The sequence below is a fragment of the Myotis brandtii genome, unplaced genomic scaffold, assembly GCF_000412655.1.
Source record: "Myotis brandtii unplaced genomic scaffold, ASM41265v1 scaffold535, whole genome shotgun sequence".
Taxonomy (NCBI): Eukaryota; Metazoa; Chordata; class Mammalia; order Chiroptera; family Vespertilionidae; genus Myotis; species Myotis brandtii.
Window position 1 is genome coordinate 3,423,978 of NW_005369964.1, and position 5,525 is coordinate 3,429,502.

Sequence of the window (5,525 nt, forward strand, 5' to 3'; positions counted from 1 at the left end):
CTGATCTTTATTATTTCCTTCCTTCTGCTCACTCTGGACTTTTCTTGTTGCTCTCTCTCTAATTCTTTACGTTGTAGTGTTAGATAATTTATTACCATTTTTTACTGGTTTTTGATGTAGGACTGTAATTCTATGAACTTTCCTCTCAGGACTGCTTTCACTGTGTCCCATAGATTTTGGATTGTTGTTTTTTCATTGTCATTTGTTTCTAGGATGTCTTTATTTCTTCTTTGATCTCTTTGGTAATCCAAAAGATATACAAAAGCCTAAGTGACCAAACGGCCCAATGACCGGTCGACTGGTTGCTATGATGCTCACTGACCACTGGGGGCAGACACTCAACACAGGAGCTGCCTTCGGGTGGTCAGTGTGTTCCCACAGCGGGAGTGCTGCTCAGCTGACCAACAGGCTCCAGATGCTGGGCTCACGATTGGCAAGGGCAGCTGCAGTGGCGCGAGCCTCTCCTGCCTCTGTGGCAGCACTACTGACCCGTGGCAGGCACAGTGGGGCTGGGCTTGGGCTCCTCCCGGGCAGCCTGCCGCTTCGTGCACTTCTTCATCCCTCATGGGATGTTCGACTGACTGCCAATTTCAGCCCGATCCTCACTTTACAGCACCCTGTCTGTTTCCTCAGGTAGAATGATCCTCTCACCTGCCTTGTTGTTTAGGGTTTTGCAGGGCAGCCCACCCCTCAATCATGCAAACCCTGGTGAACGCCGCCTGTCTGGTTCCTCTATGCACCCTGAACCCAGAACCCTGGCTGTATAGGGCCAGTGCTCCGTGCATCTCTGTCCAGTAGGTGAACGGTGAACACCCGGTCACGTCGCTGCTGAGTGGCCCAACCGGGCTTCTTACCCACGTAGGTGTGACTCCCACAGCCACACCTTTCCAACCGCCTCCTGTCTACTGAAGGGACAAAGAAAGGCAAGCCACAAGAACATCCCCGACCAAATTCTGTCCCTCAAGGAAACACGCATCAGTAATCTAAAGGCCAGGGGCAGGGCTGACTCGACTGAAAGGGTTAAACAAGAACTCGCAGGAGAAGCCAGCTGAAATGTTTTTTTGTAGGAGGCCTAAGTTTGCAGTCTGCGGAGCTATCTGCCGGGCTGAGGAAGCCGTGAAAAGAAACCAGAAAAGCTTGCTGACAAAAGGCTGAAATCCTGGTATCTCTTTTGTTTTCACCCGAGTCTGCGGCCACTGACATCCCTCTTTTACTCCGCGGGTGGATAATAAGCCCCCTTCTCAGGAATCGAAATGCTCTTATACATTTTAATGTGACCTTAGCCAGCGCTTTTCAGAAATCACAGGCCCATCTGACTACACTTGAGGTTGAATGGAGCTAATGGTATTCACCTCATCTTTAGATGCAAAATTGGAAGATAAAAAGACCTTGATGTGGAAAGAGGCGGGTGGATGAGTTGCGGGGGGCAGGAGGGGGGAGGAGATGAGAGATACTGCTGAAAAATCTCGTGATTGCCCCTGATAATGAAATGTCTCCTCTGTCTCAATCCCCCAGGGGCTCAGAGATGTCCTTATGCCTTTATTTTTAACGATAGAATCTTTTTATTCTTGGACCAGGGAAATTTGAATGTTGCTGCATATGTGGTCAGGAGATGCAATGACCTTTAGGAAATCTTATCTTAAAAAAAATCAGACGGAACAGTTACTGCAGTATTCCAGCCCTGTAAGATGAGAGAGAGAGAGAGAGAGAGAGAGAGAAAGAGAAAGAGGGAGAGAGAGCACTTTCTTCCTTGGTAATCAGATGTGGACTAAATGTATTAGATCCTGTGTCTCCTTTCAAATGACTGCAACTCTCTCCCTGAATTAGCAGGAGCCGCTGGAGACATGGCACCTTCTGATTTCCTGCTAGGATCACAGGGCGAGTCTTCCGAAGTGGGAGGAGCTTGCTTCTCCCCTTTGCTCTTGGGCTAAGGTGTGCGTCTCCTCCTCCAGGTGCCAGTGCATTCAGGGCCCTGAGTATGAAGAGAGGTGAGGAGAAATGGGGGGAGGAGGGGCACCGGGTGTGGTCAGGGAAGAAGCTGGGCAGGAGCCCCTGCAACACAAATAAAACGCACGTCCCCCCGAGATAGTTTCGCTTCCAGTTTTGACGTGTCTGCCGTCTGTCAAAGACGGGATGGATGCCTCCCGACACCCCGGCCCACCGCCTCCAGGATGGGGGCCCCACGGGCAATCCATCACCCAGCACACCTGGTGCCCCCAGGATTCAGGGGCCCCACGGGCAATCCATCACCCAGCACACCTGGTCTGCCCAAAGGAGACAGCGGGTAGGGAGGGGCTGGCTGCGCTGGTGGAGGGGGGCCCGGATGGCAGGGAGCGGGGCCCCGGGCTGACTGGTGAGCCTCCCAGACAGGACGCAGGCCTCGGGCGCATCCATCTAAGGGTGTACATAATTTATCAGCGCGCCAAGGGTGACAGATTGGGATGGTTTGGCCTTTTGACTCCGCAGCTTCTGTCTGTATTTATAGAATTGGACGCTTGGGCCTCCGGGCCACAGCGTTCTGACTTTCAGATGGGGCGTGCTGACTCAGATACAGGTGGCGAATGGGGTTACGACGATGATTAAAATTGTTTTTTAAGCATCAGGGATCTCGTTTGCTCCCACTCGTGCAAACATGGGGTTGCTTTGGGGGAACAGTTCTCTTCCGGGGCCTCAGCCCTTTCTGTGTCTCCACGAAGCTCGTACCTGGAAGAGGGGCTCTTGAGTCCGTTTCCAGTCCCCTGTCTGCAAAGAGGCATGGTCCTCGCAGAAGGCTGGATGCAACGAGCCCCTGCCAGCCAGAAGGTCTGACTTATGTCAGGATCTGCTCCCCGTGGCGCCCACTGCGGCCTCGGCCTCAGCTGCGATGTGTGCAGGGAAGCCTATAGCTCTGACCTTCCGGGCTCCGCCTCCATTCACTCACAGGCAAACTCCGGCTGAGAGCTGCTTTGGCCCGAAATACTCGGGCAGTGATTGTGTCTGTGGCCTGCGTGGGTCCCCGGGTGAAGAACTGAGAGGAGTCCAGGGGGAATAAAAGTCCAGGGTGTGGGTGTCACAAAAAAGGTAAAACATGGAAGATGGGTAGCTTCCTGAATGAGTGAATGGGAGGGTGGCTGGATTTTGGACGGAGGGAAGGTGGCCGGGCAGGTTTTAAGCGATTCGGGGAGTGCCGGACCCGCGTCCCTGGGCCTCGGGGGGGCCTGGGGGACAGAAGGTTGAATGTATGGGCATGTCCCTTCCCCAGAACAAGCCTTCCCATGGGGAGGGTCAGAGCCTCCGAGTCCATGGCTACAGAGGTCCCGTGTGGCGGGCCAGGCCCATCAGGTCTGCCTGACCCCATACCTCGTGAGTGTTCCCCTGTTCCCAGGTGTCCCGCTGCCCCCCTCGGAGGCCCTGTCCTCAGGGCTTGGCCCTGGTGTTAGGCGGGCTGGCTTCCTGCCTGAAGAGCACACCTGTCCAGCTCACCAGGCTCACCGCTGGGCTTGGTGCTGGGAATCTTCTAGATAAATGAGAGGCCCCACCCCTGCCCTCCAGGGCCCGGGAGCTTTCTTTCCATTCCCTGGAAAGCCCCAGGGGAACTGGCACCCTTCCCCACCCCTGTCCCGATCAGTCCTCAGAAGTGCAATCTTGGACACGCCGAGGCTGGGGCGGGGCACTGGGTCAGCGCCTTGGGCCCGGGCCACTCGCCCGAAGAGTTTTTCCTGTTTGCACGCTCCCGCCAGGGCCAGGGGCCTGGAGACACTGGCCTGGGCCTGGGAGAGGTGGTGGGTGGGGTGCAGGGTGGGGCTGTGCTTGGCTGTCATTGGCGGGAGCTGGCTTCTCCCGCCCCAGGAATGTGCTGAGGGTTCTGAGGTTCGAATCCCCGCAACCTTCCCGGGCAGTTCACGACTACGTGTTCCAAGACTCAGAGCGGAGGATGAATGAGCCTCGGGGCCCCATGGCTACTCTGTGTCCATGTCCTCTGATGGCCCTCGGGGAACAAGAGGACAGCGGGGGCCACGGGGAACGAGCTTGGGCTTCCCAATCAGCCCACCACGCTGGACTGTGTGACCTTGGGCCATGGAGTGTCCCTCTCTGAGCCTCAGTTTCCACCTCTAATGAGGGCACCGAGAAGGCCGATGCCGCAGGGCCCTCTGGGGAGCAGCGACCCTCATGCGAATGGCTGGGGTGTAATAAACATGTGTGGCTACTAGTTATTATTTATGTATTTGTTTTTCAATGACAGTTGACAGTCACTATTCTGTATTAGTTTCAGGTACACAGCGTCGTTGTTAGACAATCGTGTGCTTTGCAAAGCGATCTACCCCCCCCCCACCCCGCCCCCCGATATTTCAGGTCCCCACCTGGCACCATGCGTTGTTACTACGATGTTACTGACCACATCCCCTGGGCTGGACTTTCCGTCCCTGTGACTATCCTGTAACTGGTACTTACCACCCTTTTCCTCCAGCCCCCCTGCCCCTCCTGTGGCCATTATTAATTTCAGAATTCCGTGTTTAATAATAAGAAAGAAGAAAGGAAGAGGAGGAGGGGAGCAGGAGGAGGAGGAGGAAGAGAAGGAAATGATAACAGTTACCATTTTTTTGCGTTCTTACTGTGTGCTAGCTCGCCTTTTAAAAACTGTTGTAAAACCCTGGAACAATCCATAAAATCCTGACGTTCCGACTATTGTCCCCACTTGCCAGCTAAAGGAGCAGGCTTATCGGGGTCCATTTGCTGGAGGTCACGCAGCTGGTGAATGGTGGTGCCGGTTTCCAAGGGCTCCCCCGAGTCTGTCTCCCCAGGGCGTGATGTACCCCCCACGCAGGGACACTTGCCTGGCCCCACAGCTGATGCACTGGCCGCAGTGGGCGGCGTCAGAGCCCAAACGCACTGGGCCTGGCGTCTTGGAAGCTCTTGTGAAGCGCCTCCCTGCACCCTTGCTGGGGGCCCCAAGGACCTGTGTGGGTGTGGGTGTGGGTGGGTGGGTGCCAGCGCCCAGTGCCAGCAGCCCAGAGGTCTCGTGCGCCCCAGACAGATTTGACTGTCAAATGCGCGCGCGCTGGGAAAGCCCTTCAAACGCGGCCCCAGTGAAAGGAGGCTCTCCCTGTGTTTTGCCATAAATATTTGGAGCGGAAATCGCCTTTGAAGATGAAGAGCTGGACTAGAAGCAAAGCCCGCAGTGCCCGTGTCGCCTGGGAAAGAATGGGGGCGGTGGGGGATGGGGTGGCACTGAAAGGATTTGGGGGGATGTGGGGAAGCCTTGGCCTTCAGCGAGTGGGGAGACAGGAGGACCTGGCACCCCCATCCCCCAACCCCCCATGGAAGTGACTGTCCCCGGGAAGTGTGGGCTTGGGGGTGGCTGGACCCCTGGAGTGTGCTCAGACAAGTCACTCTGCTGCTCTGAGCCTCCTCCTCTCATCTGTAACATGGGGACAATGTCCGTCTTCCTGCCGGGAGGTCGGGTTAAGGAAGCTAACACGTGAAGTATTGGATGACCCCGTCAGTTTTTTAAAAATTTATTTAAAAAAAAATATAAAATTACTTTA